General features: G+C 42.1%; 1 protein-coding gene across 1 annotated transcript in view; it reads right to left on the bottom strand.

Annotated features, from left to right (window-relative positions):
- The window catches only part of THEM4 (thioesterase superfamily member 4), a 49931-nt gene that overhangs the window by 29585 nt on the left and 5853 nt on the right, over positions 1–14493 (bottom strand). The window lies entirely within an intron of this gene.

The raw sequence follows: 14493 nt of genomic DNA on the forward strand, positions 1-14493 counted from the left end.
GGCCCTGGGCTGAAGGCGGCGCTAAACCACTGAGCCACCCGGGCTGCCCCCCTTTTAGAGTTTGTATGCTTGACAAATGGCATTCACTGTGTTTGCACACACAATACGCACTCTAGTGGCTGCTGAGGAAATTCAGGGAGCAGTAGCATAGGAATTGGGAAATTTAAGTTCTTGGCCTAGAACTTGTTCTGTCTTCCACACTTTATCCATACAGTGAGGGGATAAAACTCAATGACCTCTGAGATCCTTCCAATTTTAACATTCTGGAACTTTAGGATAAGATAAAAAAAATTAGAAGGATTTGTTGCTTACTTAGAAGGAGTAGATAAGCAAGTAAAAATTTCTGATCCAGATTACACAAAACCTCAAGGTTATCTTATAAAAATGAGAAAAATAAAGATGTAAAATCAGTTTGTGAGAAATGCAGGCTCAGGCTCACCTCCAACCTTCTGAAGCTCAGCCTGCACTTTAGCAAGACTCAGTGGCCTCATATTCATGTGCAAATCTGAGAGGCACTGGCCTCTTAAACATCTGTGACAGAGGAGAGCTATGGTTAGATCTGAGCTCTGAGTCACTGCCAGCTGGATGAAAGGACAGATTGAAGGGGATGAGAAAGATGAGCGAGAAGACCACTGAGACACTACAGCATCACAGCCACTAGCTCATCCCCTGGGTGAGGTGACTGTCTCCAGGATGTGAAAGAGATGACAGGTGGCTAGATTAGTCCCGGGCTGGGGCTTTCTTAGTTGAGTAGGCCAGAGAGGTTCAGATAAATGCAGTCAAAGAATCGCTTCCGTGGGCCCTAAACAAGCAAGCTAGAAGGAAGACAACTGTGATCAGGGTGTAAATGTGTGAATGTGGGGGTTATTCATTTGTTGCAGTCAAGGCTCAGGATGCCCCTGGCAGTGTGCAGCCAGGGCTGGGTGAAGGAGAGTTTACAAGTGACACAGGAAGCCAAGTGAACTGCGGAGCGGTGGAGAATGGTGGGGAGGCAAGATGGTGACCCAGCTGCTGAGACACTTAGCATGTGAGGGAGAGGTTGGCAGAGGACGGCAACACAGAGGAGAGGAGGAGGTTCAGATGGGATCAACCTCAAAGGCACGGGGGTTTCTACGAGGAACAGGAAGTAACGGGCTGAAAGCAAGTGTGGGTAGCAAGGAGAACAATTCGGAGGGTCAAGTTTCAGGCAAGAGAAAACTGAACCATGAGCCATATAGGAAAGGAACTCTGGAAAACACTGATATTTAAGGAACAGGGAGGGGAGAGAGAAAACTGGTCAGAGATCTGTGAAAGCGAAGAGAGAGATTTCAAGGAGAAGGAGATCAACAAGGCTGAAAAATGCCCTCCAGATTTGGTACTTAGGTCACTAGGAGCTTAAGTGAAGAAATTTCCATAGAGCTGTTAGGGGAGATTGCAGACCACACTGTTAAAAACATTCAGTTGTGTGATGAAGTGTCAGAATAGAACTAGCAATACAAGTCACTAATGTTTCCCCTTCATTTGTAAAACAGAGTAATTCTTATTTTTCTCTTTTGGAGGTTCTATAAAGAAACTTGCAAACTCATTTTTCTTAGTGAAAAGTAGTTTTATTTTTATTTCATTCGTTCCTTCAACAAATGCTGGTGTCTACCATGAGGAAACGAAGACAAGGAAAGTAAAGTGATTTGCCCAAGATCATACAGCTTTAAACTGTGCAACCAAATCGGAACCCACACACTAACATAGGAAGTTGTCAGCTTTTGGATAGTGTCCAAAGCCATGTGACTGAATGGGATTACCAATAGGGTATAGAGAAGAAAGGAATCCTGAGGGCTGAGATGTGGGGCATCCTATCATTAAGACTTTGAGGACAATGAGGAACTGGCAAAAAACAGACAGGAAAGGACCAGTGAAGTAGGAGTGTGCTGTCTTGGAAGCCAAGTTCAGGGGAAAGGAGGCACTGCTGTGCCAAAAACTGAGAGATCACTAGTTAGCATCATGAAGGTCACTATGACCTTGACAAGAATAGTTTCAACAGAGTGATAAGACTCCACTGACTGCAGTGGGTTCAAGAGCGACCAGGAAGCGAGAAAGAGAGAGTTGTAGCATGTCTGCACACTGATGAAAATGTCCCAGTAGGGAGAGATGCCTTTAAATAGGACAAAAGTGAGGGAACACAGCACACAGAGACAAGGCTTGGCTCTCCTAAGAGGATGGGTAGTTCTCTGGTAAGAGGAAAGAGCAGAACATCAGGCACAGATGTAGCAAGTAGATAAATGAGGCAGTGGGAACCTGATTGCTTTTATTTTCTCATAGGGCAACAGGAAGCAAGATCCACTGAAAGCAAGGCTTGAGAATAAGGTAGGAAGCAGCCATCTAGGACAGCAGGAGCATAAATAGGCAGGGGAAAATAAAAAATGCCGGTCAGGCAACATTAAGAGCTTACTGCCGGTCATTTTGTAAAAAAAACCTTTACGATCCCCAAACAATAACCTACGGACAAGTTTGGATGACTAAAAGACAATGAGTGGGATGCCTGGGTGGCTCAGCGGTTGAGCATCTGCCTTCGGCTCAGGGTGTAGTCCCAGGATCTGGGATCGAGTCCCTCTGCCTATGTCTCTGCCTCTCTGTGTGTCTCTTGTGAATAAATAAAATCTTTAAAAAAAAAAAAAAAAGATTATGAGGAAATATCCGTATAAGCTTCATGAGGTCAGGGATCCTACCTGTGCCTTCAGATCTATTTTAGGACTACAGTACTTAGGGTAGCAGATGCTCAACAGATGGTTACTGAAGGAGTAAATACTGGATTTGCAAAGAGGAAGCCAAAAAGGCCTTTACAGGCTCATTCTAAAAATGAAGAATACATTAGGTATTTATACAAACTTGTGCAGTTAGGTTCAACAAGTCAGCCACGTAGGTGCAGAAGAGAGATCAGTAGTTTACACGAAAGACATGGAGTGTTAACCGACTTTTAGTACAAAGTGGGACCCGGCTACCTATCTAGTGCTAATGTCTTGTTCTACACTGAAAGGATATCACTGGTTTCAAACTTAGTTCTGGGAAGCATATATTAAAAACGATCCTGAGAAACTGAACATGTCCTGGAAAAGGCAACCAGGCTTGTAAAGGAGACTGAAATATCCTCTGGGAGAAATACCTGAAAAAACAGAGAAGAGCAGCCTGGCAACAAGAACTGTCAGGGAGAGGAGATACATGTATTTACGTCCTACACATGAAAGGATGTGAACAGCTGCTTATTGTTTGTGTCCCTAGTACTAGAATTCAACAAATGGGTGAAGGGCACAAGAAGTGACTATAGCTCAACAGTCTCAGGAAGAAATCACTAATAATAAGAGCTGTCCAAAATGGAAAAAGCCCCATTGCCCCAAGCACCACCGTATGACTGGAGGTGCTCAAGTTACATCCAGCCGAATGGTTGTACAGGTTAACGTAGAAAGCAAGAGAAGATAGAGAAAAAATTAGACTATATTAGTGGGTCCCAATCCACCTTCCACTCCAAAATGAGGGAGCCCACTGTTCTCTCCAACAGCAGTGGCTTAATAGGTTGTGAGCTGGAGGGTGGACATCCCAGTTTTCTTCATTGCGATACCCTAGTACCTAGTAGCATAGTGTCTGACATACAGTAGGTGCTCAATAAATACTTGTGTAAGGAAGAAAGCTAGTAATCTTAAGAGACAAAAGAAGGAAATAGTAATGATGACTAAGAACCCCTCCCTAAGTGATTCTGAAGGTCCATCCCCCTGTGCCCCAGACTAAACAATCTTCCAGGCCCCAACTCTGGGATTCTATATATCTGTGTTATCCTCGCTTGATTTAGCTAATATATTTATATTAATAACTATCCCTATTTATAACTCCTTAAACTAGTGGTTCCTGATGTTTTTAGGTCTTGGATTCCTTTGGGGATCTTATGAAAGACACAGGTTGGTCCCTAAAAAAGAGACATTCCTTAGGAAAGGGAGATCATTGCTTTCTAAGTGTTTATGTCAAAGAATGGCAGACTTCTTACTTTCTTATAAGGGCAGGTGTTCCAAGTTTTTGTTTTAAATGTAAAAGTCTGATTTAAGAACCTAATTGGGCATTAGAGCATCTCCTAAAATGGCAGAAAAGGTGGGCATTATTACCTCACCTATTTATTTCCCATTTAAAGTGAAATAAAACCAAAGAATGAGTTCAGTAAGACTGGATTTTGCAATGTGAAGATAAAACCAGTTTAAAAAACTTTCAACTTCTAAGTCACTGTTATTGGTGTCACCACAGAAATTGGTGGTTCCCTAATCCCAGGACTAACTGCATCCACATAGTCTGAAAGTTTGTTAAAAATGGATTCTCAGGCTCTACACCTAAGAGTCTGAGTGATTCAGAGCAGGAGAAACACTGACAAAGGAGCTTAACTCTTCAGTTAGTGCAAAAGCAGTACGCCTCTGCAGGCTTGGAAGCAGCAGCTTTCCACGTTTTTCAGATATGCCCCCTTCAAATCACAAGAGCGGGCCTAACTGTGGTCTCTACTCCCACCAGACCTGAGCAGGGAGGTGAAGAAAGCAGTGGGCAGGAGCAATCACTCCTTTTCCCTGGTTATTTTCCATGTGTCTCTGAGGCATACATGTTAATAAATTTGTGTATTTTTCTTATCAGCCTTTTAAAACATTGTCTCCACCAACAACTTGGAATTATATTTCCTCCCCTGTCGTTCCTGGTGACCCAGAAAGGACCTGTTGAGATATACACTTGTTCCAGAGCTACAGATGGGATCCTGGGAAAACTGGCAGAAACCAGCCAAGGAAAAGAATTCTTACCAAGTCTGCCCTCCCGGATTTCCATCGGTAATAGCTGGACAAGACAGGAAGGCAAACATTTTATGTCATTCCACCCTTTCCAAATTCAGCTTAGCAGGAGAAAAACACATGTAAGAATTAACTCTGGGGATGCCTGGATGGCTCAGTGGTTAAGCGTCTGCCTTCGGCCCAGGGCCTGATCCCAGGGTCCAGAGATTGAGTCCCACATCGGGCTCCTCCGCAGGGAGCCTGCTTCTCACTCTGCCTGTGTCTCTGCCTCTCTCTCTATGTCTCTCATGAGTAAATAAAATCTTAAAAAAAAAAAAAAAAAAAAAAAAAGAATTAACTCTTTGAACTGCAGCTCCTGGATTTGCTTTCAGGTACCTGCTGGCTACTAACCCTTTCCCTCACTTCTATTTGTCTTGTGTTCTGAGAACTTGGGCTGTGTTTCTGCCTGCTGGAGCACACAGGTTGGTGGCCCCAAAATACGGCCAGACAGAAATGTCTGAAATGCAGTTCAGCATCCCATTAGTGGCTAGAGTCCTACAAACTTTTGCCAGCTCTCAGGAGGGTGTTGCATAGTTCTTTCTTTTTTTGGTTACTTTTGGGAGTGGTTCTGATCTTGGAGGGCTGCATTGCCTCTCTCTGGGGACACCTTTCGTGTCTGTCCTTAAGCCATAAAAGGCTTACTGGTTTTGGTTTTAGGAATGACTTAAGGCATTCCTGATTTAAAAGAAACAGGAAAAAAGATTTCAAAAAGGAATAAAGTCAGGAAAATTTACTGTTTGTTTCAGCCGAAACCTGAGAAGGTATTTGAAAGGAATTTTTAAAAAAGCTCTATGGCCACACTGGAGGCTGATATTCAGAGCCTGATATATTTTGTTTTGTTTAAGAGACAGAGAGAGATTGAGCATAGGATAGGGGCAGAAGGAGAGACAATCTTAAGCAGGTGCCATGCTCAGTGGGGAGCCCAAGGCAGGGCTCCATCTCATGAGCCTGAGATCATGACCTGAAGTCAGACACTGAACTCTATCACCCAGAGGCCCCAGGAATTTTTTTTAAGATTGATTGATTGATTGATTTATGATAGAGAGAGAGAGAGAGAGGCAGGCAGAGACACAGGAGGAGGGAGAAGCAGGCTCCAATGCCGGGAGACCGACGTGGGACTCGATCCCGGGACTCCAGGATCGTGCCCTGGGCCAAAAGCAGGTGCTAAACCGCTAAGCTACCCAGGGATCCCCTGAGCCACCCAGGGATCCCCCCCAGGAATTTTTTAAAAGGCCTCTCTGTTCTATGTGATCCTGGCTCCTCCATGGGAACTTCTCTTCGACTGAAAAGAAACCCCCTTCTTGAGCCCCTACTGATGATATGGTCCACCAGCTCTGTCTACCTCCTCTGTGTCTACATGAGTTAGCTAAGTATAATATGGAACTTAATCACCTTCCACCTTCCATTTAGTTCCCTGGATCCTTTGATACGTCTTCCCCCTTCAAACTCCTACCTTGTCCAAATTTTCTCCACTCCTGCCACATTTTCCCTTCCTACTTCAGCCTCCCAGCTCCCTAAAGCTACTCGATCTTCAGGCCCCTTCCTCTACTAGGGGCTCTCCAGGGACCCAGAGACCCCAAAGCAACTCTCAGAGGCTGCAAAGAAACAAGGAGCTACATGGAAATGGGGCAAATGAAAACCTCTTAGAAGTCTTCTACACAAATATTGGTAAAAAGCTTTAGCTGAGTACGTTAACCGTAACTTACTCCATCTGCCTGAAACACAATTTGGATTCAACTGTTCTTATAAACTGAGTGTAGATTTCTGTTTGCATTTGTCTGTATGTTTATGTATGTCTACATACGAATCTTCTGGATTTGGGGAATTTTTTTTTTTTACCTGTAGATGGCATTACTGTAAAAAGAGCTCTATGTAATTAGCTTTAAAAAAAAAGTGCTTGGGGGGCACCTGGGTAGCTCAATTGGTTGAATGTCTGCCTTCGGCTCTGGTTGTGATCCTGGGGTCCTGGGATCAAGCCCTACATTGGGCTCCCTGCACAGCCCAGAGCCTGCTTCTCCCTCTCCCTCTGCCTACTGCTCCCCCTGCTTATGCATTCTCTGTCAAATAAATAAAATAGGAAGGAAGGAAGGAAGGAAGGAAGGAAGGAAGGAAGGAAGGAAGGAAGGAAGGAAGGAAGGAAGGAAGGAATGATTTTTAGAAGTGCTTGGGACACCTGGGTGGTTCAGTGGTTGAGCATCTGCCTTTGGCTCAGGGCATGATCCCCTGGTCCTAGGATCAAGTCCTGCACTGGGTCCGCTACATGGAGCCTGCTTCTCCCTCTGCCTAGGTTTCTGCCTCTCTTGTCTCTCATGAATAAATAAGTAAAATCTTTAAAAAATAAAAATGCTTACATAAATTAAGTAATCCTTAAACTCAGAAATAAAGAAACCGACCTAAATGTTTTTCAAGTTCATATGACTTGAGTAATCTTTGGTAAATAGATACATTGTTTACTAAAACAACAAGCACTAACCCAGAAAAACAGATATACCTTCAGAGTTGTCACCACTAAATGCAGACATACAAACTTTTTCTACCTGGTTTACTAGTCAAATGAGCTCATGTTATCTGTTATAAAAAACCTGGTAGCTAGAAAAATAATGAGGGGCTCCCGGGTGGCTCAATGGTTGAGCATCTGCTTTCAGCTCAGGTCATGATCCCGAAGTCCTGGGATCAAGTTCCACATCAGGCTCCCTGCAAGGAGTCTGCTTCTCCCTCTGCCTGTGTCTCTGCCTCTCTCTGTGTGTCTCTCATGAATAAATAAAATCTTTAAAAAAAAGAGAGAAAAAAAGAATTTGAGATGATGAAATTCTCATGAGTAATGTAAACACTGCTAAGAACAAATGAATGAAGTAGATATAAGCTAAATGTTTATAAATGAACAATTATATGTCTGCTTAAAAATAGTTTCTTAAATCTCTTTGGTAACTTACATTCCTAGAATTTTGCTACGTGATAGATAATCTCTAAATATCTAAACCATTTCGGGCAGACCCGGTGGCTCAGTGGTTTAGTGCCATGTTCAGCCCAGGGTGTGATCCTGGAGACCTAGGATCAAGTCCCACATGTCAGGCTCCCTGCAAGGAGCCTATTTCTCCCTCTGCCTGTGTCTCTGCCTCTCTCTCTCTGTCTCTCATGAATAAATAAAATCTTTAAAAATAAATAAATAAATAAATAAATAAATAAATAAATAAATAAATAAATATCTAGATCATTTCCAAATAAGATAAAATATTGAAACATTAATCGCTAAATATGAAGTCTAAATTTACCTGCTTGTGGCCTCTTATAGAGAAGCTAAACATATTTGGATTTGTTTGTAAACATGTCTTGTGCCACAGTGAAAAACTATGAGAAAGTGCATGCTCCTAGAAATTATGAAAATATATTCACAAAAAAAATTTAAAAAAGAAAATATATTCACAAGTTTGCCAATCTACACAACGCTGGCATGACATAGTTCATAACTGCTTACTTCTTCACTTTCATTAGAAATTAAGATTTCTATGAGTTAAGAATTCTAATATATATCATTAAAAATACTAAAAATAATAAGAGGAACAACTCTGTATATAAAGCAAGTAGAATGTATTTGTAGTGAGAAAAGGTAGACGGTATGGAGATGTATTTTTGTTAGGGATGAAAAAGAGTAAATTTGTCTTAAAGCAGAATAACTAGTTGCTTCAGAATGAAAAGAATAAAGGACAAACTAAGTAGATAAAGTTGGGGAGAAGGGAGAGGGAGGGGGGAGAAGGGGAGAGAAGGAGAGGAGGACAGGGAGAGGGACAGGGGGAGAGGGGGAGGGGGTAGAGAGAGAGAGAGAACACCTTACTTGTGTGCTCAAGGTGGCTAAAACTGAATGAAATTATTACAATGGGATTTTATTTTTAAGCAATCACTACGTCCAACATGGGGCTCTAACTCACACCCCCTAGATCAAGAGTCACATGTTCCACCAACTGAGCCAGCCAGGTTCCTCTATTATTAAGAGTTTTAAAAATAAGTTTTAATAGAATGCCTGTACAAAGTTAAAATTTAACCACTTTCATCTATTAGAAGTACACAGTTTTCTTGACTACTGGTCCGCCTTTTTTTTTTTTTGTTAAATATTTTATTTATTTATTTATTCATGAGAGACAGAGAGAGAGACAGAGACACAGGCAGAGGGAGAATCAGGCTCCACACAGGGAGCCTGATGTGGGATTCGATCCCGAGTCTCCAGGATCACGCCCTGAGCTGAAGGTGGCGCTAAACCGCTGAGCCACCCAGGGATCCCATGGTCTGCTCTTAAGAAGAAATTGAGGAAGGTTTTTCTTTACCTTTTAAGCAATCTGTCTAGAAAGCAAAGATTTTGTACCTTACCAACATCATTTCCTGTGCTCCATGTTGTCTTTTCCAGGTCTTAAGAAACGGAGTCTTCTCTACTAACAGAGCTAAGTTTTGTTTTGCTGTGTTTTAATAACTAAGTACTCTTCTGGTTTGCCTCTGACACCTTTTACCATCACTCTGGTTAAATAAGAACTGCTGTTTCACAGTGACCTATTTATTAATAAGATGTTCTAAAACGCTTCATATTTGACAAATTTCTCCTAACCAAAGTCTAAGTCAGGTCTGTTTGAACCCAGACTAACTTTGGGATTTCCCAGCATGTTCCCTGTAACATCTTCTAAAGGACAAATATTAAGTATTTAAATTGTGTGAAATTCCTAGAAATCTACTATGTCCTGGTAAAATGTTACCAGTCATAATTCTAGTCATCTTAAAATCTGTGCCACAGAAATAACCACATTTCCTTGTCATTGACATTAGAAGGAAATGTCATCAGATCTTTAACCGTGGCCATTTTTAGGTCTTTTTGTCATTTACAGACAGTTGTTTTATTCTGATGATTTTGCAAAAGTGTTTCATCTTGGGGGCTCTTCTCCGCTCGTGCTCTATTTCTCTCTCTCAAATAAGTAAAATCTTTAAAAAAAAAAAAAAAAAAGGTGCTTTGTCTTCTAAGAGATTCAAGAAAAGGACTGTTTTCTGATAAGCACACTTTTCTGATAACTTTAAGCCATACCACTGAACTGGGTAAGAATTTCCATAACTCTGGTGGAAAACTCAAAAACTCAAACCTGCCAAGATCAAGCAAAACAAGAATCAATTATGTGGGACTAAATGAACTGACAAAGATAAACAGAACTGAAACATTTATCTTTCTCCTTACCTGATCTCATCAGAATTTGGAAATGCTTATTGAGTATTCTTATTTTCATAGTAATATATTTACTCGTAGAACATCTGTTCCTTAGACACAGATATGACCAGTTTCAAATAACTAAGGCTGACTTTACAGAGCTAAGAAAGCCCCTTCAAAATATCAGAAAGGGAGACAGAACATAAAGACTGCTAACTCTGGGAAACGAACTAGGGGTGGTAGAAGGGGAGGAGGGCGGGGGGTGGGAGTGAATGGGTGACGGGCACTGGGTGTTATTCTGTATGTTAGTAAATTGAACACCAATAAAAAAAAAATAAATAAAAAAAAAAAAAAAAAAAAAAAAAAAGAAAGCCCCTTCAGAACACTGCTTGGTATCTGGCTTACTGGGCTCCTAGTATTATAGTGGGTAAAGACGGTCACCTCTTGGCAGCCTCAGGAAGTTCAGAATATTTGGGGGCCCTGAGAAGAGAGGAATGCACTCAAATTCATAGGTACTACGGCAAGGACAGTTGGTTGTTGGCTTGGCTTCTGGCGTTGAGTGGCTTTTGAAAGTCCATTCTGAGATTCTTAACAAAGGGGGCTCCTGGGTGGCTCAGTACATTAAGCATCTGCCCTCTTCTCAGGTCCTGATCCCAGGGTCCTGGGACAGAGAGCACCGAGTGGGGCTTTAACATCTAACCTAACTGCAGTGTCAACCTTCCCCAGAAACTGGGGTTTTACATCTAACCTAACTGCATCAGTCAGGAATTTTCTGGTCTCTCTCCATCGCCAAAGGCAAATGAGGTCATCTGCAAGATAAGACACCCTGCCTGCCCTTTCCCCTAAGTGATGGTGACCTTGCTTGGAATCCTTTCTTTTCTTTTACTATTAACTCCCTGCCCTGCCCTCCTTCTTATAAAAATCTTCCATTTTGTACAATTCTTGGGAACACCTCTCTACTTGCCAGATGGGATGCTGCAGGATTCACAAATCATTTTTTTTGTTGTTGTTGTTTATTTGAGAGAGAGAGAGAGAGAGAATTCGAGCAAGGGCGAGGAACAGAGGAAGACGGACAAGCAGACTCCACACTGAGCATGGAGCCTGACGTCGGGCTGGATTCCACAACCCTGAGATCATGACCTCAGCTGAAATCAAGAGTTGGATGTTTAACCGACTAAGCCACCCAGGCACCCCTCACAAATTGTTTAATAAAGCCAATTAGATCTTCAAATCTGCTTGGCTGAATTTTGGTTTTTGGCAGGGCTCTCAATCCAATATCTAGAAATCCTAACTGTCCTATTGACTCAAAAACAGTCCATGGTTTGTCCCAACTATTAACTTTTGTTTTTTATTCGTTTCCATAAAAATGCTTATTAAAAAGGTGACTACTCACACCGTGTAGAGCACCCCCCCCCCCCCCCCCCCCCACAATACTACCTCCTGAAATGACACAAAACTATTTAGCTGAGCTGACGTATTCTCAGGACTAACAGACTGGTGCAGACATGAAACTTCTTGGTGAAGCTTCAAAGGCAGGAATGAAGGATCACATAGTATGCCAACCCTAAATATGGCTCTTTGGCATCAAGATTATCGTGAGAAAAAAAAAAAAAGATTATCGTGAGGAAAAACAGACACGGGAACTTCTGGAAACATCTATCGTGTTTTCACAATAGATGGGAAAATTTACATTTTCCACACATTTTTGTGTGGGAAATTTATATTTCTAAATGAAATCTCCACTTGTAAGGGTATCTCCTCCTCTGTACTAGACAGAAGGGAGGACTCTAAATTGAAGAAACTCTTCTCAATGAAGAAAGCAGCCTGCCTAACAAACCTTACCCTGTTAATTCCACTTTTCCTGGTAACCTCCCTGCAGCTGGCCCCCTTCCCTCCAGCTTTTTGGCCTTTAGCTACAGATGGTATTTAAATTGGTGGCTAAGGCCTCTTGGGGAGTTACTTTTCCTGGGTATCTTCACATACACCTGAGGTATACCGGTTCAACTTCATTTTTACAATGTTTTGATGTTTTGCTTTTCTTTTAAGAAAGCAATGGGCAGGAAAGAGGATGGTTCACTATTCCTCCCAATTTCTAACCAGAGATTTTGGGACATTTTTGGGAATAAAAAGTCCTCTTTGGGGGATGAAAAGAACAGAATAGAAACTACGGTCAATAATTTTTTTTTAAAAGATTTTATTTATTTATTCATAGAGATGCAGGGAGAGAAAGAGAGGCAGAGATGCAGGCAGAGGGAGAAGCAGGCTCCACACAGAGAGCCTGACGTGGGACTCGATCCTGGGTCTCCAGGATCACGTCCTAGTCTGCAGGCGGCGCTAAACCGCTGCGCCACTGGAGCTGCCCTATGGTCAATAATTTTGTGATAACAATGTGTGGTAACAGAAGGCAGCTAACCCTTAAATCGTGGTGAGCACTGAGTAACACATAGAATTGTTGAATCACTATGTGGTATACCTGAAACTAACGTAACATTGTTATGTCAGTTTTACAAAAGTTCTTTTAGGGGCATCTGGGTGGCTCAGTGATTGAGTGGCTGCCTTTGGCTCAGAACATGATCCTGGGGTCCTGGGATGGAGTCCTACATCAGGATTCCCGCAGGGAGCCTGCTTCTCTCTCTGCCTGTATCTCTGCCTCTCTCTCTGTCTCTCACAAATAAATAAAATCTTTTAAAAAAAGTTCTTTTTTTTTTTTTTTTTAAATAACGTGCCTTTATTTTTTTACATAGCACTCATCACCGTCTGACATACTTTGTGTTTAATGGTTTGCCTCTCGTCTCTATGGTGTCAGCTCCACGAGGGCAGAGATTTTAGGTAAAGAAAACAAGTCAAAGCACAGAGCACCTTAAACAGGTCCCCTGGTTTGTTTCCTCTCTCCCTTCTTTCTTTTCTCTCTTCTTCCCCAAGTATTTACATGGCACATAACTAAGTACCAGGTACTGTTCTAGGTACTGGAGACCCATAGAGAATAAAACACAAAAATCTCTGCCCTTGGGGTGCCTGGGTGGCAGAGTGGGTTAAGCCATCTCAAGGTCTTGGGATCATGAGATGGAGCCCCGTGTTGGGCTCTGAGCTCAGTGCAGAGTCTGCTTGGGACTCCCTCTACATGTGTGTATCCTCTCAAATAAACAAATTAATTAAAAAAAAAATCTGCCCTTATGGAGCTCATAACCTGATGTGAGAGACAAAAACACAGTTTGTCCAATGGTGATAAGTGCTATAGAAAAAACAAATGCATCTGAAAAAATGCTTATTAAGGGAAAGAAAATAATCTGAAAAGGCCAAATGCTATATGAATCCAACTATGTGGCATTCTGGAAAAGGCAAAACCATGGACACACTGAAAAGATCAGCGGTTGCCAACAGTTCAGGGGGAAAGTGTTGAGAATGATGGAAACATTCAGTTTGATACTTTAATGATAGCCATCAGTCACCACACATTTGTCAAAACCCATAGCACAATGCAAAGAGTGAACCCCAATGTAACCTACGGACCTTTGTAACCTATGGTTAAGAATGTTATCAACAAGGACGTCTGGGTGGCTCAGCGGTTGAGCATCTGCCTGTCTGGGTGGCTCAGAGGTTGAGCATCTGCCTTTGGCTCAGGGTGTGATCCTGGTCCAGGGATCGAGTCCTGCATCAGGCTCCCTGCAGGGAGCCTGCTTCTCCCTCTGTCTATCTCTCTGCCTCTCTCGTGAATAAATAAAATATTAAAAAAAAAAAAGTTACCAACAGTAGCTCATCAATTATCAATTACACTATCACAAAATGTTAATGATGTGGGAAATAAAGGCAGAAGGAATGAAGATAAAATTAAATCACCTTAAACCTACAGCCAATTGAACAATACTTGAGGTAGGCACATTATGACATTCCTCCTTATAAAAGTCCTTTTGAAACTTCCCTTATCTTTACCTTCCCCAACCCCAAGGTATAAAATCACTTGCTTCTCCTAATCCTGGGGCAGCAGGGAACAGCAGGCAGCAGCAGCCACAGCTCCTTCTGCCCACGGGTCCTGTCCTTGTGCTTCAATAAAACCACCATTTTGCACCAAAGACCTCTCAAGAATTCCTTCTTGGCCATTGGCTCTGGACCTCACCAACCTCATCAACATTCAAAAACTGCATCAGTTAATAGGGGAAGCTGGGGTGGAGGGAGTGTAAGAGGATATGTGAACTCTGTACTCTCCATTTATTTTTCTGTAAGCCTGAAACTATTAAAAAAAAAGTTTTCATTAAAAAAATAAAAAAGCACACACAGAAAAACAGGAAATGCAGTGTGTGTGTACCAGAGGCAGGGTAGGTTGCCTTGGGAGTTTAGAGTCTGAGAGAAGAAAGGTTGATGTCAGAATGCTGAGCTTCTTAGGGTGACAGAGCCACAGACTGGGACATTGCCTCTCTCTGTGTGTCTCACGAATAAATAAAATCTTAAAAAAACCAAAAAAACCAAAAAAACCACAACTTTGCTTGAAGGAAA

Source organism: Canis lupus, chromosome 17, assembly GCF_003254725.2.
Source record: "Canis lupus dingo isolate Sandy chromosome 17, ASM325472v2, whole genome shotgun sequence".
NCBI lineage: Eukaryota > Metazoa > Chordata > Mammalia > Carnivora > Canidae > Canis > Canis lupus.